The sequence below is a fragment of the Lepus europaeus genome, chromosome 13 (genome assembly GCF_033115175.1).
Source record: "Lepus europaeus isolate LE1 chromosome 13, mLepTim1.pri, whole genome shotgun sequence".
Taxonomy (NCBI): domain Eukaryota; kingdom Metazoa; phylum Chordata; class Mammalia; order Lagomorpha; family Leporidae; genus Lepus; species Lepus europaeus.
The window spans coordinates 45,948,998-45,976,814 of NC_084839.1; positions in this window are offsets into that span (position 1 = coordinate 45,948,998).

Consider the following 27,817-nt stretch of genomic DNA (forward strand, 5'->3'; position numbering starts at 1 on the left):
TGATGTTGAAAATACATTAAAAGAAAAATCTTCTGATGTTTTGTAGCCGTAATTAAATTAAGGTTAAAATGTGCATTGTTGTGAAAAGGAGCAAAGTAGTTTTGGGATTTTTTGTTGTTGTTTTATTTGTTTTGCTTTGGTTTTTAAAAAATTAAAATGTTTCTGGATTAAAAAAAAACCTCTGATGTTACCAAAAGGACTGAAAGCATGTAATTTATATCTAAATGTTTTCCAATGTTCGTATTTACACTGATTAATATACTCTCGGTTCAGTTTTGGCATTTTAACAAAATTTCTCCAAATCTTATTTTGGGAGGTTATCAAAGCAAAAAAAAAAATGTACCTTTGTGATCTATTCAAAGTTTCTTGATAGGGGTCATATCTGAGACCCAGCTGCTTCCAAAACATCTTCACTTAATGAGCAAGTCCACGGACCCATCTGCTCTCTGTGAGTATAACTCTTCACACTGCAGTTATCAGGCTTTGGGGAGGGCAATAATTTCTGCTGTTGGAACTGCTTTAACCCCTGCTAAGAGATCATTTTCTGTGTGTTCATTAAGATCCATTACTGCAGAACCTTGCACACTCCCTGTGTTTGCCTTTATATATGATTCATCAACAAACAGCCAGACAGAGATTCTTCCCAGAGAATGTCTAAGTATGAACAATTCACGGACAATTCTCGGAGGCCAACAAACACAAAACACAGGAAAATTAAGTAACTATTTAAAATTTGAGTGGTAAGCCAAGGTAAAATTTGTGCATTGGGAGACAGCAGTCTGATAAGAACTTATTTTTGTCAGTTCCAAGAACTGATTTTGAATGTGGATTTATGAGAATGATGTACAGTGTCCATTTCATAGTCTCTGTCCACTTACTGAAGAGTCCCCTTCCTAATAAAGAAACCATAACGACCCAATTTCACCAAGAATTTATAGGAAGATCTGTGTTTGTATCAGTCATCTATTACTCTAACAAACTATCAGTGGTTTTCAATGACAAATACTTCTCGTATGTTCCTCTGGATGTGTGTACGGCCTAGTTAAGTCTCCCTGAGAAGCAGCTGCAGAACTTTCAATGGTTTGAGTACGGAGAGAGCCATGTGCAAGCTCACTCACAAGGAAGCCCTTGGCTTCATCCCCAAGTTACGTCTTCTGGGGACCTTACAGCATTTTTTTGTCAGCATCTATTTCTAAATTTTTATATCTAAAATAGGCTGAGAATTCAAAAAACAAAACTTGTCCTGGCTCCCTTTAACATTCCTTCCCTCAGTTTCTCTTTCTCTTCCACCCATTGCATTATAAGCAACAAGAAGAAACCAAAAAAGTCCCTTGAACACTTTGCTTTCCTGTCTCCTTAACCTGGTCACCCGGTTCATAGGGCACATTTTCCACGGTTCAGGCTACTGCAGGCGACAGTGTTGCCAAGGTTCCCTGACATGTAGTAAGGAGTTTCCTCCACTCTCTCCTCATTTCCCTTCCATGGTACCTTCTGAGTCCATGTTTCTCCTAACCATGACTTAAAGGCACTTTAAGCTTTCACTAGTACTCTCCTCAAAGGTCACGAACCAGTTCAAAACCACTCCTACATTTTCAATTTCCACAATGGCCAACTCTACTTTCAGGTACTGAAATACGTATTATTTATCCACCAGTGTGTAGCAAATGATCCTCCCCAAATCAGCAACTTAAAACAGCATGGTCTTAATGGTTTTGTGGGTCAGAAACCCCGGCACTTACTTAGCTGAACGCCTCCTCCGGTTCAGGTTGTCCCACGAAGCTGCAGGGGACTCCTCTGCTGAGGCTGGAATGTTCTCTCAAAGCTCAGCGGGGGACAAATCCACTTCCAGCTCCCTCCCAAGGCTATTAGCAGGCCTCGGGCCCTCACAGGCTCATTAGCTGGAGAAAGCAGTTCCTGGTCACCTGGGCCTCCCCACAGGGCAGCTCACCTCATGGCACCAGGCTTGACTCAGTCTTCAGTAAGAGAGAGAACCCTGTCTCTGAAGAAGTAACCTCTGGGTGCCGGCGTTGTGCTGAGGCGGGTAGAGCCGCTGCCTGTGAAGCCAGCATCATACATGGGAGGCAGTTCGGGTCCTGACGGCCCCACTGCTGTTCCAGTCCCCTCCTCATGCACCTAGGAAAGCGGAGAAGATGGCCCACGCGTCTGCGCTCCTGCCACTTCCACTCATTTTGGAGACCCGGATGGAGTGCTGGCTCCTCCCTCCGTCCTGGCTCATCCCGGGTTATTGAGGCCACCTGGGGAGTGAACCAGCAGCTGGAAGCTCTCTCTCTCCTTTTGTTTTTCCCTCACTCTCTGACTTTCAAAGAAATATTTTTTTTTTTTTAAAAGAAGTCTTAGTCTGTTTCTTAACCGAGTGTTGGAAGTCATATCCTTTTACTGTTGCCAAATTCTATTAGAGTCATGCCTCTATGACTGGTCCACATTTCATGGTATGTAACTCCACAAAGGCAGGAACACTAGGAAGTAGACATCACTGGAACCAAATTAGGACCTGTGACTGATTGTCTTATCGCAGAAACAAGTCTGTTCAGAACCTGCAACTGGTGAAACCTAATTTTCTCAAAACAAAATAAACTCAGTGCTCTGGAACACGACTAAAATCAGCGGAGACTGAAAGTCTGACTCACCTCTCTACTGATGGCCAGGAACCTTGAGCTGCACAGGTGCAAATATCCTTGGAAGATAAGTGTATCAGCAGACCAAGGTGAGTGCACTCAGCTGAGTCTTTTTGAATCTCCAAATTGTGGAAAGCTTCCCCATAAATAAAGAAACCTGGTATGATATCAGCAAAGTGAGTTTGATGGAATTACTTTAGCAAGGAAAAACCACCACCAAGACAGTTTTGAAATGGACTCTTAGAACAGGAAGTAAATGCATGGTTTTGTGGCTTATGAGTTAGACTCAGGAGTGTTAGGAGGGAGGTGCTAGAAGCAACATGAAGTCTGTTATGAACTGGTTGATGAACTGATGCAATGTCTTGAGCAAATGTTGTGCGTGTCATCAAACATCCTGCAGTTGCAATGGTGCTCATGTAAATACAGGGGTGGTTGCTCCAGTTTCCACTTTTGCCACTTATTTAAGATACATTAATAGTACAAATAACTTATATTTATTCTATGAGATAAACATGGACATGTAACTAAAGAACTTATCACCTAGTGTATAAAAGCAAATATTGAAGTGGCCAGTAGTATATTTTAAAAAGATATTTTAAGACTATGGAGCAAGGAACTCTTGTTTAAATTCAGCTCTGCCAATTCCTAAATACCAGATATTGATCAAGTTGCTTTAACCCCTCTGTACCTCAGCTGAATATTTTTAAGTGGAGATAAAAATAGAACCACTGCCATATGGTGATTTTGACGCTCAGATGAGTTAATATGTATAAATTACCTGGTACATATTAATAACTAAATAAATACCTTTATGATTCTTATCATGATTGTAGTGTCTCATTGTTCATGTCAAAAAGTATTTTCTATCTATATTTTTTCAACTCACCACCACATCTGATCTAAATCAAACAACAAAACACAGTTGTCTCTTGATATCCATGGGGGATGGCTTCCAGGACTCCCTGCAGACATCAAAATCTGTGGATGCTCAAGTCCATTATATAAAATGGCAAAGTATTTGCAAATAACCCAAGCATATTTTCCTGTATGCTTTAAATCATCTCTAGTTATTTATAATAGCTATTACAATATAGCAAACTATACAAATGATCCCTCAACTTATAGTCTTGCTACTAAGATGTAAATGCTTTATAAATTGTTGTTACATGAGATTGTATAGGACATAAGGACAAGAGGAGAAAAGCAATACATGTTCAGTACAGCTGAAATCTTTCTTTGAATATGTTCCATCCTCAGTTTGTTGAATATGGAGATATGGAAGGGTCAACTGAATACACTAACAGAAAATAGCATCCATGTACCTATTATCTGCAGGTTATTGTGTGATGAATTTTTCTCTAGCACTGTGTATTTCTGGCGTGGGGCAAATCCATTGTTGGGCTGCCTGAGCTGCTAGCTCTGACTGTTCTTGAATGAAGTTTCACAGCCCTTAGGGTTGAAATCTATAACAAAGCACAGCCAGTGACTGTGTTTGTCTCTTTAAAGCTTCATTTTTCTCTTGGCTTGGAAGCTCAGAGGTTTTCATATATTTTAGAAAGTTCTTACTTATTAACAGATGACTTCTATTAATTTGGGGAGAAAATTAGATATTATGACAGCTAATACCCAAATCTTATAAGCTGTACCTCCAGAAACCTGATAGAAAATCTCACTTCTTTGCCTGTCCTCTTCAATTTTTCATTCTGTAATGCTGTTTCTAGTGTGATATCACAGTCAGTAAATTTTTCACTTCAGGTCTTGGCAAGAGGCCAGGTGGTTTTAAAGTCACTTGCTTAGGCAAAAGAAGAATGGTCCATTTGGAGTGGAAGTATCCTGGAGGGCACTGTTGCAATTAGGTAGATGAATGGCCATTGGTTTTAATTAGAACACTAGGTACACATTCCATATCATTATTCTAAGAAACTATGCTCACAGAGTGGGGTAGTGTAATACTATTGAGTCAATATTCTGCAGATCTGTAAGAACAATTTCTAGGCAGGAGCCATCTTAATTCTATTTATTTATACCCCTACTATTTTTAATAGACAAAATCATTCTTGATTAACCCCATAGGGCAGTTCTGTAATCAAATTAATTTTAAAGTCAGTCGGGGGGGAAGAATGAGTATTATGAAGATTAATATGAACTCCTTTTTCTTAAAAAAAAAAAGTCTTACCTGCAGTAATCATGCTGTTAGGCTGCTCCTCCTAACGCAGAACCGATGATCTTCACAGCTGTAACAGCTTTCTGAAGATTGCCTTACCATTATATTTGTAAAATCAAGATGAAAATGTTATTCTCCTCTGCAGAACCAAACCTTGAAACAATTAAACGCATGAATACAGAGCTATACATGTTAAAAGCAACACAAATAACATTAAAATTTCTTCCTAAGAGAACTATCATGTGTTTTCATTCATTCACCTATTCACTGCATCATTCTTTCAATAATTTTTCCCTAGATTATCAATGCTTAACTACTCTACTATGAAAACTTATAAACGTATAAAGGGTCAGAATATGATTTTGTATTCAGTACTAAGTTATATCTAGGTTGGAGTAGAAATTCTTAAGTCCATTGCATGGTAGGGTGACTATAGATAATATATTCCTATTTTTAAAAATTAGAAGATATTTCTATATAAAAATCTAGAGAATAGTGTTTTGCATGTTTTCATCATAAAGAAATGTTAAACATTTGAGGAAATAGATTCATCTACCCTAATTTGACAATATACAATATATATATATGTATTGAAATATCACATGGTACCCCATAAATATGCACAATTTTTTAAAAGATTGATTTATTTATCAGAAAGTCAGAGTTACAGAGAGAGTGATATATTCCACCCACTGGTTTACCCCCACAAGCAGCTACAATGGCTGGCTCTGGGCCAGGCTGACATCAGAAGCCAGGAGTCAGGAGCTGGGAGCTTCTTCTGGGTCTCCCACATGGGTGCAGGGGTCCAAGCACTTGAGCCATCCTCCACTGCTTTCCCAGGCACATTATCAGGGAGCTATATTGGAAGTTGAGCAGATGGGACTTGAACCTGTGCCTATGTGGGAGGCTGGCACTGCAGATAGCAGCTTAACCCACTGTACCATAGCACCAGCCCAAATATGTACGATCGTTATACTTACGCTAAAAGTCATAAAAAATAAAATTTAATTTAAAATATTCAATAGGTGGTTTTTAGAGCAAGAGAATACAGGTTATTATAAAGATTAATAACAATAGAGCAAAGCAAATTTCATCCATTATCTGGGTTTCCTGGAAAAGCAATAAATGAAGCAATGTTCCTCTCTATGTTCTATCTCTGTACATAAGTTTGCTCAGAACAAACCTTTTGAAACAGAGCTACAGGCCGGCGCTGTGGCTCAATAGGCTAGTCCTCCACCTGCGGTGCCGGCACCCTGGGGTTCTAGTCCCGTTGAGGGCACCGGATTCTGTCCTGGTTGCCCCTCTTCCAGTCCAGCTCTCTGCTGTGGCCCGGGAAGGCAGTGGAAGATGGCCCAAGTGCTTGGGCCCTGCACCCACATGAGAGACCAAGAGAAGCACCTGGCTCCTGGCTTCGGATCAGTGCAGTGCACCGGCCGCAGCGCACCAGCCACAACGGCCATTGTGGGGTGAACCAATGGAAAAGAAAAACCTTTCTCTCTGTCTCTCTCTCTCACTGTCCACTCTGCCTTTCAAAAAAAAAAAAGAAAAGAAAAAGAAAGAAAGAAAGAAACAGAGCTACAGAGTCAACATAGGCACATCATTGAACACTAGGGAGAATTTATCGCGATTCTTTGGGGGTGCTTATCAACTTAATCTTGCAAGGGAAGATCTTCTAAATTCTCACCAGAAATTACATGCCATCTTCATCCAATTTTGGCCAACCCATTCTAACCTGTAACTTCAACCATTTCCATTTCCTTGTTCAAAGAAATGTTCTGAAATCTGCCTATATCCTAAAGATACTGCATCCCTTGCATCCATCTGGAATGGAATACACTGTTGGTTTATAGCAATGGTGATCATGTATTGAAAACCGTATGTTATTACCCCTCCACCAATAAAAACATAGATTCAATAAATGGTCTCAGACAACCCAGAATTACTACCTGGCCCCAAAATAGGCCCCATGGCAGGGAAAAATTACAGTTTAATGTCTGGGTTAGATTTTCTGCTTTTTCAAAAGTACTCTCTAATTGCAAATGTCCAAAGAGAGTAGAGAAAAAGATAGGTGATACAGAACTACACTGCCTTATTATTCCCTTACAATGATTTTTAGGTGTATTCTTAGGTACATTATGGTATTTGCCTTGTAAATAGAACATAAAGCAGAGTGTTGGTGGGAAGTTATGGTTTTCATGACCCACAATTATCAAAGCTACTTCTCTTTACATCCAAATCCACCACACCAGAATGAAGCAGTCTCCTAATCTCTTTTATATTTTGTGAAGAAACTTGTACAATGTAGTGGAAGTTAAATGTTTCTTTTCATGAGCTAATTATTTACTGATAGAGTCAAAAACTATGCCACCTCTATTCCTGGGGTCTACAAATGCAATTTGTAACACAATATTTATTTCAGTAAAATGTTCTGCAAAACAGTACAAAATTCAGATTTTGTTTATAAAGGAATTTTTCAAGCATGGTAGCTAAAACTGTTTACATCACTACTGGAGATTTTTAATAATTTAAAAGGGAGCCAACAATACTACAGTTTGGGGAAAGGACACAATGTCAGCTAAAAGTAGTAAATTAAGACCCAGGAGGAAAGTTTGAAGGAACTGGTATTATGTATCCTATAAAAGAAAAGTAACTGAGTAAAGTTTAAGGAAAGGTCTCTAAGAGTATGAAATACAGCTAGATAGCAGACGATAAATTCAGCCCAGCCTATCCACTGGGTGCTCTGGACTATACAAAAGTGGACCCACTATTGCTCCTACTCAGTATAGGGTGGCAGTGTCTCTTCATAGACAATTCGTCAAAATAGAATGTTTGACATCTGCAGTCTTCTAACAGGTGCACAACAGATCCTTCATGCAAAGGATGCTATTGACTCAACCATGTCATTAGGCCACCATTATCCCTTGGCTGGACTTCTTAATTAATTAATCTCAGTCTTTCCACATTTGATTCACTGCGATATAGCACACCCAGAGACCAGAATGGTTTTTTTTTTTTTTTTCACACTTCTCCACTCACAACTCTGCAGTGGCTGCCAGCATCATTTTCTTTTTTTTTTTTTTTAACTTTTATTTAATGAATATAAATTTCCAAAGTACAGCTTATAGATTACAATGGCTTTTCCCTCCCATCTGCAACTCTCCCCTTTCCCACTCCCTCTCCCCTTCCATTCACATCAAGATTCATTTTCAATTATCTTTATATACAGAAGATCAATTTAGCATATATTAAGTAAAGCTTTCAACAGTTTGCACCCACACAGAAACACAAAGTGAAAAATACTGTTTGAGTACTAGTTATAGCATTAAATCAAGCATTGTTTATTACTATGAGCTTTAAGGCCTTCCATAGTTTGGATCCTCAGTGCTTCTCCTGTATTACCTCCTTGCTGTTTCCCTCAATCACTGTACTACAATCCCACTAGTTCCAAGCATTTCTTTATTTTCCACCTTGTACACACAGCCCCAGGACATAGGTACTTCTTGCTCTCTGTCTGCCTGGAAGACTCTTTCTCCACATAGATGGATGTCTAAGTCTCTTCGCTCAACTCTCCCCTCCCAAATACCAACTCTTCAGAGAAGTTTTCCTTACTTTGCTATCTCAAAGAGCAGCTTCTGTCCACTGTCTACACCTTTCTCTTTCTCTTTCTCTCTCTCTCTCTCTCTCTCTCTCTCTCTCTCACACACACACACACACACACACACACACACACACACTCAAATGTAAGCTTCTGAGTGCAAGGACTTTGTCTTATCTATAGTTACATCTCTAATCAGGAGTTGGAACTCAAAAATATTCAATGAGTCAATGAATTTCCTAATTTGGATGCAGTAGAATGGAGCATTAATTGTTGTATAGAGGTTTATAAAAGGGAAGAAATATTTGAAACAGACTTTGAAATGTCAGATTTTCAGTAGGAAGAAGCAAACAAAGTAAAGTAAGGAAAAAAAAGGATCTCAGTATTGAATAGTATTGGTGGTAAGAAAGTAAAACTTTTGAGAAAAATGAGGAAGTGAGGTTGACAGGAGCACAGAATGTCTACAGAATAGCAGGACAGGTAAAATCAGAACAGCAAGGTGTAATGGGATCATGGATAACTCTAAATGCATTGGACATTGGCTCTTTAGCAGGGAAAATGACTGAATAGCATCTATTCTTTCTAAAAATTTAATTCTAGCAACAGCATGTGGAAAAATTGAGGAAAGGGGGATGAGATAGAATCCATTGGCATAGTTTAAACAAGAAAGAGTGAAGTTCCAAAAAAGGGAGTTATAAAAATGAGATGAAATTAAGAAATAGCAGATGATTATAAGGTTTAGGTGTAAAATGAAGAGACTATTTTACTGAAAAGACTTGGAATTCAAGGAACTGCTGGTATATTCCAATGAAAATCAGCAGTGAATCCTTTTCTTAAGTTGTACATAGCAATCAAAGATTCTATTAGGATTTTTCAAGAAAATAAAAGATTAAATAGGAGAAGAAGGTTAAGCACTGAAAATTCTAAATACCCCACGTTTCTGGGACAGATGAAAAAAAAAGGAGCTAATGAATGAGACTGAGAACAGACAGAAGGCAAAAGGAGAGCACTTGTAGAGTCTTGAAAAGCTGGGAGAGGAGACTTGTACCACAAGGTCAAGATGATAGAATAAAGTGATACGGAAGTCCATGGGATGAGTTGGAGAAGCCAGGGGTTTGGCAAGCAGGTTGTCACCAAGAAAACTTCATGGGGCAGTTTGTGTAAAAGCATAGCATGATGGAGAAAAGGGCACGGTATTGAGAACAGTGTAAGATAGAATTCCATCGACATCAGGGAAATTGCAGAGTAAGAGGCCGGGACAGCTCTTTTATAATGGAACACCATACCTGGCACAGAGTAGGTGCATGTGCATGAAAACTTAGTTGAATGAAAAAATGTGAATATATTTGTCATTGACTAGGGAATGACTGTAGGTATGATAGGATGATTTGTAAGAAAAAGAAAAAGAAAAGAATTGAGTGGGATTTGGAAGATAACAATTTTTTTTGCTCCAAATCAGAAGCTAAAAATAGAAAGATGAAAACACAGCAGTCTCACACTTAGCATAATGTCCAGTTTCCTGAACAGCTTCTCCAGATCTTCGTCACTCACCTCTTTCCTCTCTACTCCACTCTCGCCATGCTCGAACCTCACTCATCTTTCAGTTCTCTAACACAAGCTTATTCTGTCATTCATAACTCTCTTTTTCCTCAGCCTCCAGTGCTCACTCCTACAAGTCTCCAGTGTTCAGCCATTTGCCACGTCTTGGGCCCCAGCTTGAGCACGATGCTGTGGAAGAGGCTGTTTCTGACCTCACTGTGGGAAGGAGCCTCGCTCAAATAATTCTTTATCGCACCTCCCTCTTTCTTTTCTTTATAGGACATGAGCCACTTCAAGTGGCTTTCTCAGTATTTAGTTGTCATGTGCCTCCTCTGATCTGTATTAAAGAGATGTCTTGTTTTACCCATTCACTGATTATCCTCCTGACACCTGGACTAGCCTCTAGTGCAGAAAAAAAGTGACAAATGTTTGAAAACAAATTAATAAATCTTGAAGTGGAAATCAGGACACTTAAGGTCATGCATATCACATAATTTAGTCATCTGTGTAAATTAAGTGGTGAAGCATTTCCTAAAATAAGTTTATATCTTCCTTGCCTTTGAGTTAACACCCTGCTCAGACCCTCAGCAAGTCCGACTCAAGTCACTGCCATCTCCTTTCTCTGGTTCTTGCTCCACACCAAGATATCTCCCCTAATAAAGCCAAAGTTTGCTATCTAAATTGCAAGTCCAATTATTTCATTACCCCTGTAAAATAACCTGTAAGTTTCCATTGCACTTAGATAAAAATTCCAACTCCCTACCCATATTTTATGGTCAGACTGATATGTTCATGGCTTGCTTCTAGTGCTTTGTTTTTCTTCACTGCCTCCATGCCCTATCACATTACCCTTGTTGCATTATTTAGCCATACTGAATTCTATCACTTAGCCTTGTTCACTCACTTCTCAATGATCTCCTTCTGGAAACTTATTTCCCACTTGCTTCATTGTAATCCATCATGCTTGTCCTTTTTAAAAAAGATTTTATTTATTTGAAAGTCAGAGTTATATAGAGAGAATGAGAGACAGAGAGGATAAACAAATCTACCATCTTCTGGTTCATGCCCCCAAGTGACTATAATAGCCAGAGTTTATCCAGGCTAAAGCCAGGAGCTTCATCCAAGTCTCCCACATTGATACCAGGGCCCAACCACTTGGGCCATCACCCACTGTTTTCCCAGGTACATTAGCAGGGAGCTGGATTGGAAGCAGAGCAGCCAGGGCATGAACTGGTACCCATATGAGATGCCAGCATTACAGGCTGTGTCTTTATGCACTGCGCCACAATGCTGGCCCCTACTCTTGTTTTTCCTTTAGATTCCATTTTCAATGTTGTTTCTCCAGGCAGTATTGCACAGCCTACACTCTCTCAAGTTACATATCCTTCCTAAATATTCCCAAATGTTCTTATGCCTGATAGATTTCTTAACTATAAGCAAAAAGCACATTAGAGCATTTATGCAAAATATATTAGCACAGAGGGCCATATCAACAAGAAAAAAATTTACTTGAATTTACTCCCCAGCTGTTCCTGAGGAAACCCTATTGCTGCTATTTTCTGTTCACAGAAAAGACCACCAGTCCTGAACATTACCAGTCTGTCCTTTATTATTGTTAATTAAAGATTGACTGCCTCGCTACCACACTTGCCAGATTAAATTCTGCTCAGCATTTCTCTCAAACCAGTCTCTTCTGAACTGACCTCCTAGCAGAGCTGGTTGGTGAACCCTGAGCCTAGGCAAAAACTCTGGCTGATGAGAGGCAAGGAAAGTGCTACTCCAACTTTTCACCCTGGAAAGCAAAAGGCCTGAGATGCAACATTCTACTATACCCACCTGCACTCTCCCTGCTACTGCTCCAATCACTCTTCACCTTCAGGAAGCAGGGGCCACACCTATCTTGTTTATTGTTTCCCTACCAGATAGCAGAGAGCTGAGTATATAGTGAATTCTAAAAATATTATTTATTGAACTGAGTGAATGGGTTGTAATTGGGGACTGAAGATAGTTTGGAACAGCTGTTAGGATTATATCGCGGGAATTATAACTGGGAGTCAATTAGAGAAGGCTACAAGAAGTGCTGACTTGCATTTTGGGTCCTGCCAAGTTAGAAAGAGCACATTTGTAGTGGAACTAATCATCACTGTTAGTGAGTTTCTCAAGTGAGGCTAAAATGCCTCAAAGAAGAATTCAGGGATATAAACCAGTCTGTGATGGAAAAAGGATTTGTGGACAGAAGACTGAGGGCAGTTTGAGCTCAAACCAAGCAAAATCATCATGAAATAACTGACCGTGGGATTTACATCCCTTAAGGAAGAAATTAACCCGGGATGAGGATGAATAGTCTATGAGAATATGGAAATATGAAACGACTATGGATGAAAATAAAGGCAGAGCCAGAGTTTAGAATAAGGGAATAGAAACAAGTTTTACTCCACCTTGCCCCATTTAGTTATAGCAAAGTCTGTCACACTTGCCATTCTGTTCTGCTCACTTCTATGCATGAATCTTGGCTCTAGAAGACATGAAATCACCAGCCTTGGTGTCCCACCTCAACCAGAGTTGCTAAGAATTAAATTGTCACTCATCCCACGAGAGACAATTTGTCTCTTTGTTTTCTTCTCTTTGCCAGTCAGGATCTCATGTTCATTGAAATAACCACAGTTGTCTTGTCTTTCCTTCCTTTCCTCCTGTCTCTTCACATTGCTCTGCAAATATGATGTCCCTCTGCTATGCCCCACCAGTGCCATTTTTAGAACTGGTTCTCTGCTTTAGACCCTACCTGTTTGATCTGAAGCAGATAGCCCCCGAGGTGCTGGAATGTGCTCAGAATGCTGCCACCTATTGCAGGAGTCTTCTATTTTGCTCTGTTGATACCAGAACCTTGTCCCAGCTGTTAAATTAGCAAAGGGATCACACACTGATCTCACACATAAAAATTTCCAATCCTTCTGTGCTGGCATTGGACTACCACCAAAACTCATGTTGATTTTGTGCGAGTTGAGACTTAACTACCTCTGCCCTTGGGACTTTATGCCTGGATCACTTTGCTTCTCCAATATCAAGTTAGTCCCCACTGAAAAGCCAACTCCCTTTCATAGGATCCTGAAGAAAAATTATTATTGTGGTTCATGACCAGCACTTAGACTACGATTAAATAGGAGGAGACTTCAAAATTTTCATGGAAAACTGAATTAAATGAAAGCTTATTTGGGTTCAAAATATTCTTGAAATTCATGTTATGAGGACTCTTTAAAACACTCATGGAAAATATGTATTGTGTAAAAAAACTATGGTGATTTTAAAACTTTTTTTGTATTCAAATAAACTTACCTTTTAATTCCATTGTCCACAATTTTTTTTTTTTTTATGTTCCCTGGCAGATAGGAGTAGATCAATGTCAAGATGGTCTAGGTTAAGATTCAAGCAAACATCTCTGAAATCTCAAAGACTTAAAGAAGAGTCAGAAAGTTTTCTTCAAAAGACTAGATGGTAAATATTTCAGGTTTTGGGAGGCACATAGCATCTGCCCATCACAACCAATCGCCTCCACCAGGGTGGCATGAATGCAGCCATAGTCAACACAAAAGTCAAATGAAACTGGCTCTGTTCCAGTTCAGCGTTTCTTACAAAAGCAAACTCATAGGGTCTTGCTTTGCTGGCTGCTGATTTCAATCCACAGAAATTTATAGGGAGTTTTCTGGAATTTTGAAATCCATGCTACTTATACAATGTGTTCACATTTCATGTTCCTTACCAATCAGTGGTCAATCTGTCCTACATTGCTACTGTTAGCAATCTAAGATTCAAGCTAATAGAAGAACCACAATCTAGAACATTACTTTTAACTGCAGCAAAAATACACACTTGTTCTGAAAGCATCTGTCCAGAGGTAGCATGGAACATTTTAACTCAGATTTCATCAGCTCTTGTATCTTTTATGCTAGGGACTAAGTTTAGCATGTCAGGGAAGCATTAATTTCCTACAGATGAGGGTACTAATTGGTGAGCAGTAATAGAGCATACAGGATTTGTGATTATAGAAGGGGAGCTCAAGCTTAAATTATTTTTAATAAAAAATAGATACTTTAAATTTTTAGTTATTTTTATTTTTTTTTTTTTTTACTAGAAAGGCAGAGACAGAGAAAGGATGATCGAGGGACCAAATAAGAAACACATTCAGTGCCAGGGGATTTCAACTTAATCATACCAAGGAGGCAGGTACCAATGCCAGTGCACTTGGTAAAGTGATAAGTATAAATACACAACTGATCAAAAAGATAGGTATGTGTCGAAGAGATTTCACAAATAAGACCAGTGTAAGCAAATAATGAAGGATAGAATTAAAAGGGAGGGTATGATCCTGCGGGGGAAGCAGGACACACAGCAGACTCATAGAATGGCAAACGCCCAAAACAGCACTCCTGCCTCAGAATCAACCCTTGGGACATTCGGATCTGGCTAAAAGGTCCATGAGAGTCTCACAGGCATGGAAAGCCATGACACGGTGGCAAAAAACAATCTAAATGAAAGACCCTGGTGAACAAGACCCCAGCAGAAGGAACAGGCCATCAAGGAGAGAGTTGCCTTTCTCTGAAGGGAGGAAGGAACCTCCACTGTGACACGGCCTTGACTAAACAAGTTCAGAGTCGGTGAACTCAAGGGGCTTCCATAGCCTAGACAGCTCATAACAAGAGTCTCGGGTGATTGCTGACGTCATAAATAAGAGTGCCAATTGTTAAATCAACAACGGGAGTCACTGGGTACATGCTCCCCACGTAGGATCTCTGTCCTTAATGTGTTTTACTATGAAACGTAAAAACACTACTAGTCGAACAATACCCTATACCTTGTGCGGTTGTGTGAGTACAGCCTGTTGAAATCGTTGCTTAGTATATACTAAGTTGATCTTCAGTATATGAAGGTAATTGAAAATGAAACTCGATAAAGGGCGGGATGGGAGAGGGAGAGGGGAGGGCCATGGGAGGGAGGGAGGTTGAGGGGGGAAGCCACAACAATACAAAAGTTGCACTTTGTAAATTCACATTTATGAAATAAAAAAGAAAAAAAAAAGAAACATTCAGACAGAGAGATCTTCCATATGCTGGATCACTCCCCCAAATGCCCACAACAACCAGGGTTGAACTAGGCTGACCCCAAGAGCCCAAATCCCAAGTTGGGTCTCCCCTATCGGTAGCAGGACCTAAACACTTGACATATCATCTGCTGCCTTCTAGGGTTGCATTAGCAGGAAGCTGGAGGGGAGACAAACTACACTTAACGTAACTGAGAAGTTGAGTAATTGTGAAATCTGCCTGTGTAAAAGCTGATTAAGATGCATATCCATGTGACCACCAGCCATGCTGTTTTCTTTTATCTATAAAGAAATAATATGAAAAATAATGCAATACATTATCTTAAGGTGTCAGGTCCTTGTTGCTCTGAGGTTTCCTCAATATAACTAGGCCAATATTTGGACAAGAAAGAGGTCCTGTTGTGAAAAATAAACATTATAATATATTCCTAATATACACCATAATATGTCAGAAAGTCTCAGTTGGCTGACCCTATTATTTATTTTATAATTCTCTCTATATACATTACACAGTGGTATTAAATAAAAATTTATACTGATAATATGAAAATATCTTATCATACCTGTCTTGCATTAAATTAATTAAATATCACCATATATATTTGAAAACTGAGAGACCAAAGATACAAAGGTGATGACAGAGTATTTTAACATTTTACTAATTCACTTGAAAAATCTAAGCACTGGTTACATTTTTTGGCATAGTGGAGTCACATAAGAAAGATGAAATTGAGGTAGTAAGCATGGATTATCACAGTTGTTTTCACTATTTCCTTCTTTAAATTGTGCAGAGGGAATAAATTTTCATCATCAGATTTCCTGAGCCAGTAACTCTTAATCAACTTGTCTGAATTCATAAAAGCACACTTAAATACAATCATGAAGAGCAAATGGATCTAGAAATAACCCTGAACCCGTTCTTTTATATTTTTCAGCAAAACACAAATAGCATTTTCTTTGTTTACCTTGTCAACTACTGTTGGTAAGAAGTTACTTACAACAACCATAGAAATGATGCAAGCAAGGTAATGTCATCACACCCAGCTACAGAGCAGCCCTTTCAAATACCCCAGGGCACCCAGACTGGAATGCTGTCATGTTGCAGCTTACTATGGCACTCAGCATTTGCTCCGTGGTCTAACCAGCACAGTTAAACCCATTAGATGTTTGGTAGTTTAATCAGTGAAGGGCAACTCTCAGGAGAGGTCTGCCTTGGCCTGTGCCTCAACTGTGTGACTTTGCATGTAGGAGCCAGCTCTGACATGTGGACTGAAAAACTGGTCTGAATGGGACAGGTTTTTCATGCAAAGGAGCAAAGCTTTCAGGCTGTAATTACTGCATGTTTGTTGGCTTGTTGTTTATGTGTTTGATGTGTTTGTGAGAGAAAATATACCAGATGAAGGAATAGGACAAGATATAAATTAAAAAGAGTCAGTGAAACCAGAAGAACTGCCACACGAAAATATGATTTCCAATCATCTAAATATTACTATCATTTTGCATTAGGTTACAGAAAACACAGGGGTTCAGGGAAAGTTTATCATGTTTGTTTACCATTTCACTGTGTTTTCCACTTTGAATTTTGAATAATATTACCTCTAATCTAATTGCAAATACTAATTTGTCCCATGATTTAAAATAAATGTTGTTACTGCACTTACACAATGCTTCTGCATGTACCTTACTACCTTTGCATCTTATTGACTGCTTTACTGGTTTCCATGGGAACAGAAGTGGAGAAGTTAATTAAGATCAGGAGGTTAGAACTGAAGAAAAATAGAATTTTCAACACAGTTCATTTATCATGTACATTTAAATTAGTTTCTTTAATAAAATATCTATTGGAGTAGAATGGTGATGGCTGAATCACTTTAATAAAAACAAATGATACATGTTAAAAGTTTAGCATCACTTATTTGTACTCAATTCATCCCATTAAGAAGCATTTTGGCTTTGGTAATCAAATTAACAGAGTCATTAATAAAGGTTGCTGTCTCAGGACTGGTATTCAAAGACTTTTAGTTGTAGGCAATGTATTTTATGCGTTCTTATTGTTTATTCACAATAAGCCTGTAGCTTCTGCTAAGTTATTGTCAGCTTGCTCCACATCCACCCTCTTACATGATGCTCTGGTTTTGCACTGTGCAAACCAAACCCCATTTCTCAGTTTCCAGTAGCTTCCTAGATGGTGCCAGTAGGAGGCAAGGGGGAGATTAATGGACAGGAAGATGGGAATAAAGACCTCTTTTCTTCAAGTTCCTGTTCCTGTCAGAATAGATTCAGTGAGGATCCTCCATCAGGAGAGATGTCTGGTTCCAGTTTCCAATACCCAACACCTGAAACCTCTTCCCTGTAAATTCCTGCTTTTTGGTCTTCTAGATGATAAATACTTCCCACGATTGGTTTTATTTTTGTAATGGCAATCTGAGGGATTTTTTTAAAACTATTATTTATTTATTATGTTGAAGGCAAAGAGGGAGAGGGAGAGGTCTCTGCTGGTTCATTCCCCAGATAGCTAGATAGCTGCAATGGCTGGGGCCAGGCCAGACTGAAGCCAGTAGCCAGAAGCTTCATCTATCATCCCACATGGGTTGCAGGGACCCAAACGTTTTGGCCATCCTCCACTGCTTTCCCAGGCATATTAGCAGGGTGGTGGATTGGAAGTGGAGCAGCTGGAACTCAAACCAGTTCTCTGATACGGGATAATGGCTTAAACAGTGGCTTAAACTTCTGTGACACAATAATGGTTCTCATGATTGGTTTTATATGTAAAAACAGAATGATCAGAGTTTAAAAAGAGAATAAAGACTTTTTTTCATTATAAAAAATTGAGGGCAGGATTTTGGCACATGATAAACATACCACTTGAGACACACACATCCCTTAATGGGCTGTCAGGGTTCAAATTCTGGCTCCACTTCCTTCTGCTTCCCTTTTCTTGCTAATGCACATGCTAAGAGGCAGCATTGATGGCTCAAGTACCCGGACTCCAGCAGCCTGTATGGGGTACCTCACTGAGGTTCAGGCTCCTGGCTTTGGGCTGGTCTAGGCCTGGCTGTTTTAGGCATTTATGGAGGTAAAACAGAAAATAGAAGATTGATCTGGTTAAGTGTGTGTCTGCCTTTCAAATAAAATAAAATAAATAAATGTTTAAAATATATCTGGAAATACAGAAGTGTAAGAAGAAGAAAAGCTGTTACTCATTCCCATTGCCTCCATCCCTATGAAACTTAGGCTGACACTTCGCTTTTGTTCTCTACAATACTTTTTTCATGTGTAGGGACATACATTTTTCAGAAACATACACTATCATATTTAACATCTGCTTTTATCTCCTGTGGCTTACTTTTTACTTTAAAACAAAACTATGTTTTTGTGTTATTACAAATGCTACATAAACATCATTTGGAATGCTGTGAACATTCCGTAGGCTATTTAACTGTTACTCAATATGTAGACATTTTGATTGCTTTCAAATGGTTTAAAATTATAAATAATGCTTTCATAAACACCTCTGTGTTGCAAGTATTTTTTATCATATTCAGATTTATTTCCCTAGGACTTAAACCTTTGTTTTTATGTTTGTATGCCAGTCTCCTAATGCAGAAACACAGCCATCATCAAAGTCTGCTCATCCACAGTTATTTCTGACATTTCTTAGAGGTTGTCTTTTCTGGGTTCACAAAGCATCCTTCTAGTCTTCTGTGCACACAGAGAGTGTGTGTATGTGTGTGTGTCCCTGTATGTGTGGTTTTCTTTCCTCATTCTCACTATAGCAGTATTATAGCTGAGACTATATATAAAACATATTTAATACTTCATATTTATATAAAATATTTTAAAATATATTTTATATTGCATATAAATATATAATATAAAATATCACATTTTATATTATATTTTATTTTAAATATATAGTATAAAATATAATATAATTTTATATTATATATTGTATACTATATATTTATATATAAATATATAAAAATAATATATATTTTATATTTTAAAATATTTTGTAATGTTATAAGGAAATATCTACCCCAATTTTGTTCAGCTAACATAAATTCATATTAAATATACATGGAGCACTGCAGGCATTGTGGCACAGCAGATTAAGCACCCACTTAGGATACCCACATCCCCTATCAAAATGGTGGCTTAAATCCTAGCTACTCTACTTCCAATGCAGCTAATGTGCATGGGAAGCAGTGGATGATGGTTGAAATACATGAATTTCTGCCATCCATGTGGAAGACTCAGACGGAGTTCCTGGTTCATGGCTTCAACCTGACCCAGCCTAAGTTGTGGTAGGCATTTGGAGACTACACCAGCAGGTGCAAGATCAATCTCTCTCTTCCCTCTTTCTGTGACTTGACCTTTCAAATAAATAAATAAATATTTAAAAATATAAACAAGAATCTATTTTAACATAGATTTCCTCTAAATTATATTAATACCGCCATAATACAAAGTATTTCTCTCATGCTACAGGAGAACAAAAAAGTAATCCTAATGTTATTTTGTGAGTTGTTAATTATAAGATCATTTTGGTTTTAAACCATATTTGCTTATTTTGACTACTGATACTTAAATGATCTATGTGAAACATTCACATATTCATTATAAACCAAAATAAATCAATTAATATTTTAGTGTTAGTTTCTTTTCACAGGTATAATGGTATACAGTTACAAACCATACTTGAGGAGGTACTATAAAACTCTATACCTGTGTCTACACAGATATAGATTTGCATTCATGTCTATATCCAAGTACACTGGCTATAATGAAGTAACAGATAATACAAGGCAATAATTGCTAGTTTTTCCTAAATAATATAAGAGTCAGCACCTATAAACTTGTGTTTGGAAAAATAGGACCTTATTCAACACTCTCAGAAACTGTCTGAAGTAATAAGTTTTGGACTTCCGTGAATACCTCATATGCTCTGATGGCCTCAGCTTTTAAATCATTTTCTTATTCTCCTTCCCTCAATTTATTGGCTCTTCAAAATGCACCTTTTTGCCTTTAAACTATTTAAAGGATTAAAAGTTATAATGTGATAAATTAACCTTTAATCTGCAAGCCACTCTCCATTACATTTATGATTTTCTAGAAACCACATCATATTTGTTTAATCTGTAGCAAAGGAATTAATAGGAGAGAAGACCTTATTTTTAAAGCAGGGGCATTTTCATTTGAAAAGACCCTTCCAAAGTCATATCATTAGCTTGATACATTTCAAAATTCAATTCTATTTCCTTCTGTTAAGACAAAGACAAAGAGAGAAGACTTGGAAGATGCTAAACACTGTGTTTTGAGTTTGGATCTCATTTGCATCTCACAACAACCATGCAAGATCTTTATTATTAACCTTGGTTTACAAGAGAAAATTGAGAGTTAGAAAAGGTGGGGTGGAGGGCCAGAGCTGCAGCTCACTAGGCTAATCCTCCGCCTGCGGCCCCAGCACCCTGAATTCTAGTCCCCGTTGGGGCGCTGGATTTTGTCCTGGTTGCTCCTCTTCCAGTCCAGCTCTCTGCTGTGGCCCGGGAAGGCAGTGGAGGATAGCCCAAGTCCTTGGGCCCTGCACCTGCATGGGAGTCCAGGAGGAAGCATCTGGCTCCTGGCTTCGGATTGGCACAGCACACCGGCCGTGGCAGCCATTTTGGGGGTGAACCAATGGAAGGAAGACCTTTCTCTCTGTCTCTCTCTCTCACTGTCTAACTCTGCCTGTCAAAAAAAAAAAAAAAAAAAAAAGAAAAGAAAAAGAAAAAGAAAAGAAAACGTGGGGAGTGGCACTGTGAGGCCGTGGGTTAAAGCCAGGGCTGCAGTGCCAGCATCCCATATGGGTGCCGGTTGGACTCCCGGCTGCTCCACTTCCAATCCAGCTCTCTGCTATGGCCTGGGATAGCAGTAGAAGATGCCCCAAGTCCTTGTCCCCCTGAACCTACGTGGGAGACCCGGAAGAAGCTCCTGGATCCTGGCTTCAGATCAGCTCAGCTCTGGCTGTTGCAGTCATTTGGGGAAAGAACCAACCGTTTGAAGACCTCTCTCTCTCTCTCTCTCTCTCTCTCTTTCTCTCTCTCTCTCTCTCTGTATCTACCTCTCTCCGTAACTCTGTCTTTCAAATAAATAAAATAAAACTTTAAAAAAAAGAAAGAAAAGGTATGTGGTATTTCCAAGAATAAGCAAAGTGACAGCAGCTAGTGGCCAACCTTGCATTGCAGCTGGTTAAGCCAGCATCCCATATGAGATGTTGGAATCCCATATGAACACTGATTGAGCCCTGGTTGCTCTGCTTCCAAATCCCCTTCCTGTTATTACACCTGGGAAAGTAGCAGAAGATGCCCCAAGTTTTTGGGCTCTTGCCACGCACATGAAAGACCCAGATGTAGTTCAGGCTCCTTTTTCAATCATGAAGACATCTGTCTATAAATAATGTGACTCTATTTGTCACTGAGTTAAATAATATGAACATAATATTTACAGAGGTGAAGATATTTCTAAAGACTAATAAAGGTGCTGGAATGAATTAATATACATACTCTTGCATAGAGCTGACGGTGTCTAACTTGCTCTTATGTCATCATAGGCAAGGTGGGGCATCTGTCCTAGTGGTTAAGATGCAGCTTTAGATCCTGGCATCCCTTAGCCAAGTGCCTGGGTTCAAGTCCTGACACCTCTCCTGATTTTAGTTTCCTTCCCTGGGAGGCTCCAAGTGATAATTCAAATAGTCTGTTCCCTGCCATCAACATGGGAGAACCAGATTGAGTCCCAAGCTCCTAGATTTGGGTTGGCCCAGCCTTTGACTGTTGTGGGCATTTGGGCAAGTGAACCAGGAGATAGGTTTTCTCTGTGTGTACCTCTCTGCCTCTCTTTTGTTTTGCTTTTTAAATAATTAAAATAAATAAAAATCTACTAAAGATCTGCATAAGCAGTACATTTATATATAAAACAGTCAGATTTAATTAAATGATGACTGTTATTAAAACAACAGCCTTAGGGGATCCAAGATGACTGAACAGGGAAAAGACATACTGATTTTGATCTCAGAAAGATACTAGAAGAACAGCAGACGAACTGCTTTCCTAAGGGACAACAGAAGAGAAATTTGCAGAGGAGGGTCTACAGAAAGCAGAGAGACTCCATGGAACAGTGGGAATGGTACAACCATGCAACAGCTAGCAGGACACCACCAGTGACTCCTATAGCCAGTGGCTGGTAGGAATACCATCCTTTTGGATCAGCTGAGAGAAACCTGCAACAGCCCACACACTACTGGTAGTATTGTCAGAGCCAGAGCCTTGTGGTCCCCACTAAATTTGAGTCTAGCCTGAAGTGCTAACTGAGGGCAGGGTGCCAGCCTAACCCCATGAAGGGAGAACACATTTTTTTCCTCCCCTTACCCCTCTCCCTACCAAGGAGCCCAATGACCAACTTGGAGAAAGTGCCATCATAGAAAGTTGAGTGTGGCCCACAGGCCCTGGTGGATTTTTTCAGAGGGATAAATCATTGTTCCCACTGATTTTAAGTCAGGCCTGGAAAGCTGGCATGGGTCAGCATACCCACTTAAGTCCATGAAGTGAGGACACATTGCTCCTTTCCTCTCACCCCATCAAGGCAGTGGGCTTAGCTTGCCAAGGTGGAGCCCTGACCAACCTCTGCTGGGCTGGTGGCTGGTTCTGGGAACAGAGTGGGTCTCTCCATGGATGGGAAGGCTCATGGGGCACAGCGAATCCCTTTCTCCCTGTGACTATGGAAGCCCTGCATGCTGTGCCATCTCTGTACTCTGCAATTGGGTGGCATGCGTGGATGCGTCTTTGGGCAACTACTGGATCTGGCTCCACAGGCTCAGAGTTCCCTGAATGCTGGATAGGATCATTGCATTGAGCTGCACTCACACAGCCTTTGTGTGTTTCATGTACTTGAGTGGGTGGGGTACACAGGCACTTTGTGATCACTGTGGGCATTTGGTTCACCTTGACAGAGAGGAGCTGAGCTGTGAATATGCCATCCAGGACAATTACATTCTCCCCACTGCTGTTGATAGATAAGATCTACCATGCCCACCTGGAAGTTACTCTGGACCTTTGACACTTGACAGAGCTCCCTGATCCACCCAGAGCACACCTCTGGATATCCGCTGACGAAGCAGGCACTCTACCAATTCACAGAGACACACTTCATACAACAGTGTCCTCAGAAGAGAAAACCAACCAGTATTTCCACAGATGCCCAAAAATAAACATAGAAATATAAGAAAAAATAAACATGGAAATACAAGAAAAATGAGTGAGAAAGACAATATGACTCCCCAAAAGGAATGAAAAAACATTTCACAAAAATGTGAAGACAAAGAGATTGATGAAACACCTGAAAAAGAATTTAAGTGAATAAGCATAAGAGAATTCAAAACATACAGACAAGAAAATATATGAGTTAAAGAAACCAACACATAACATGGATGAGAAATTCTGCTGGGATATAGAGATATTAAAGAAGAATCAAACTGAAATATTAGAAATGAGAAACTCAATATGCCAAATAAAAATACAGTGGGATGCATTAATAGCAGACTGAGCCAGAATAAAGAATATCCCAGAAGACAAATCTTTGCAAATGTTTTAATCAGACAAAAGAAGAGGAAGGAAAAAGAAGGAGGAGGAGGAAGGAAGGTCTTTCTCCATAAGTAACTCTGCTTCTCAAACAAATAAACAAATCTGTAAAAATCAACAAGGAAACAATACAGCTAATGCATGATGTACACTATTGACCAAATGGATCTAATTCATATCTACAGAAGTTTCATCCCATAGCTGCAGAGCATTCTCTTCATCAGCCCACGGAACATTCTCAAGGACAAACCATATGCTAGGCCATAAAACAAGTCTCAACAGATTTTTTTTAAAAAATGAAATTTCACCACATATCTTTTCTGACCACATTGCAATGCAATTAATAACTTAAGAAACTCTAGAAAATATGTGAACACATCTACAACAAATAATCCTTCACAAATGTGCAAAAATTATTCCCTGAAGAAAGGACAGTCTCTTCAACAAATAGTGCTGGGAAAATGGATCTATGCATGCAGAATATGAAACAAGACCCCTACCATACACCTTATACAAAAATCAACTCAGAATGGATCAAAGATCTAAATCTACAACTGATACCATCAAAGTACATTGGTTAAACACAGAAGTCCATTGTCATGAGCAAATGTTTCTTAGATAAGACCCCAGAAGCATAGGCAACACATGCAAAATTAAACAAATGGTATTGCATCAAGCTAAGATGCTTCTGAATAGCAAAGAAAACACTTAACAAAGTGAAGAGGCAATTGACAGAGTGAAATACCTGCAAATCATATATCTAATAAAGGATTAATATCTAGTATATATAAGGAGCTCAGTAAACACAACAACAACAAAATAAACAATCTGGTTAAGAAATAGGGGCTGGCATTGTGGCATAACAGGTAAAGCTGCCACCTGCTGTGCTGGCATCCCGTATGGGTGCTGGTTCGAGCCCCAGCTGTTCCACTTCTGATCCAGCTCTCTGCTATGGTCTAGGAAAGCATTAGAAGATGATCCAAGTCCTTGTGCCCCTGCATCCAAGTGGGAGACCTGGAAGATGCTCCTGGCTCCCAGCTTCAGATCAGACCAGCTCTGGTCACTGTGGTCATTTGGGGAGTAAATCAGCAGATGGAAGATCTCTCTCTCTCTGCCTCTGCCTCTCTGAAACTCTGCATTTCAAATAAATAAATAAATAAATCTTAAAAAAATAGAAAATTGGCCGGCGCCATGGCTCAACAGGCTAATCCTCTGCCTTCTGGCGTCGGCACACCAGGTTCTAGTCCCGGTTGGGGTGCCAGATTCTATCCCGGTTGCCCCTCTTCCAGGCCAGCTCTCTGCTATGGCCTGGGAAGGCAGTGGAGGATGGCCCAAGTGCTTGGGCCCTGCACCCGCATGGGAGACCAGGAGAAGCACCTGGCTCCTGGCTTTGGATCAGCGTGATGTGCCGGCCGTGGCAGCCATTGGAGGGTGAACCAACGGCAAAAAGGAAGACCTTTCTCTCTGTCTTTCTCTCTCACTATCCACTCTGCCTGTCAAAAAAAAAAAAATAGAAATAGCCTAAGGGGTCAGTGCTGTAGTCCAGTGGGTTAAACTACTTCCTGCAGCATCAGCATCCTGTATGGGTGCCCATTCAAGTTATGGCTGTTCCACTTCTGATCCAACTCCCTGCTAATGTGCCTGGGAAAGCAGTGGAAGATGGCCCAAGTCCTTGCCTCCTGAACCCACATGGGAGACCTGGAAGAAGCTCCTGGATCTTGCCTTCAGACTGGCCCAGCTTCAGCTGCCACAGCCATTTGTTGAGTGAACAAAGATTCTCTCTCTCTCTCTCTCTCTCTCTGCCTCTGCCTCTGCCTCTGCCTCTCTGCCTCTGCCTCTCTGACTCTGTAACTCTGTCTTTCTAGGAAAATAAATGCATCTTTAAAAAAAAAGAAAAAAGGAATGGGGTAAGGATAGGAACTGGAATTTTTCAAAGAGTAAAATACAAATGGTCAACAGACACTTGAAAAGATTCTCAGGGTGACTAGTCATTAGGGAAATGCAAATAAAGACCACAAGATTTCTACCTCACCCCAGTTAGAATGACTATCATCCAAAAATCAAAAAATAACAAATTCTCATACAGATATAGAGAAAAAAGCTACCTTAATTCACTTTTGGTGGGGAATGTAAATTAGTACAACCATTATGGAAGAAACCTGAAAATAGATCTACCATATGACCCAGTCATCCCACTCCTGGAAATTTACCCCAAGGGAATGAAATCAGCATATGAAAGAGTTATATGTTACCCCCATGTTTATACTAGCTCAATTCACATTACCTAAGGTATGGAATCAACCTAGATGTCTGATGACATGATAAAGAAATGTGAGATTATATATACATACATACATATATATATATATATATATATGCATGTATTCTATCAGCCATAAAAAAATAATCTTTTACAGCAAAATGGATACACTTGAGACCATTATATCATATGCTTTCTTTGACTTGTGATAACTAGTATGTAGAGTACCAAAAGAGTAATGTATATGAGTGACATTAAAATTTTTTTAAAAATTTTATTTAAGGTATACAAGTTCATGTATTTCATATATACAGATTTAGGAACATAGTAATATTTCCCACCCTTCCATCCCTCCTGTCCATGCTCCAACCATTCTTCCTCCTTCTCCTATTCCCACTCTTAATTTTTACAAAGATCTATTTTCAGAATACTTTATAAATCAAAATTTTATCCCTAGACTAAGTAAAGAGTTCAACAAATAGTGTGAAGAAAAATACACTGTTCCTCACCAGTAGAGACAAGGGCTGTCAACAATCACCGAATATTAAAATGTCCGTTTCACTCCTATACATTACATTTTAGATACCCTATTAGTTACTCCACATCAAGGAAAACATATGAAATTTTAAGATTTGATTTTTTTGTTATAGCCTTTGTCTATACTCCTGAGGAACCGTATTTTTTCCTACTTGTTACTTATTGAATTCTTTATTTAGTGGAGAATTAAGCTTGTGATTAAAGTAAACTGAAAGTATGTCACTGCAAAAATCAAAATAAATTAAGAAAGGAGGAGAGGGGATGGTGGTTGCTAGGAGGGAGAGAAGGTGGGATGGGAAGTATTATTATCTTCTTAACGTTGTATATTAGGGGCCAGTGCTGTGGCGTGGTGGGATAAAGCCCTGGCCTTAAGCTCTGGCATCCCATATGGGCATCGGTTCTAGTCCTGGCTACTCCTCTTCTGATCCAGCTCTCTGCTATGGCTGGGATAGCAGTAGGAGATGTCCTAAGTCCTCGGGCCCCTGCACCCATGTGGGAGACCCAGAAGAAGCTCCTGGCTCCTGTCTTTGGATCAGTGCAGCTCCAGCCATTGCGGCCATCTGGGGAGTGAACCAGCAGATGGAAGACCTCTCTCTCTTTTCTCTACTTCTCTCTGTAACTCTGTCTTTCAAATAAATAAAATAAATCTTTTTAAAAAGTTGTATATTAAATACATGAAATTTGTTCCCTTTATATAAATAAAAATATTTTTAAAAAAAGAAAATACCCTCTTCACCAATTACAGCTATAAACTGCCTGAAGAATGAAAAACACAGTTAATTTCCCCAATTCCAAGTGCAAATCAAGAAAAGAAAAATGCTAGGAGAGGGGCAGACATTTGTCAAAGTGGTAAATTTCTAATGGGATACCTGCACTTCATATTGGATTGCCTGGGTTTGAATCTCTGCTTGATTTCAGACTCAGCTATCTGGAAATCTGAACTCAGGGAGAAAGTAGGTAATGGCTCAGAGTCAGGTCTTTCCCACTCATGTGGAGATGTGGGTGGAGTTCTCCGTTCCTGGCTTGAGCCTGATTTAACTCTATTGTGGGAATTTGAGGAGCGAATTAGCAGATGAAAGATTCTCTCTCTCTCTCTCTCTCTCTCTTGCTCTCACTCTCGCTCTCTCCTGCCTTTCAAATACATGAAAATTAAAAACAATAACAAATGTGTACCAGGAAATCTTACAGCATTCTTACTTTTTGTTGTTTTATACCTATAAGATGCCTGTGATGCCAGCATCCCATATGGGTACCAGTTCATGTCCTGGCTGCTCCACTTCAGATCCATTTCCCTACTAATGGCCTGGGAAAAGCAGTGGAAGATCACCCAAGTTCTTGGACATATGCCACCTGTGTGGGATACACAGATGATGCTC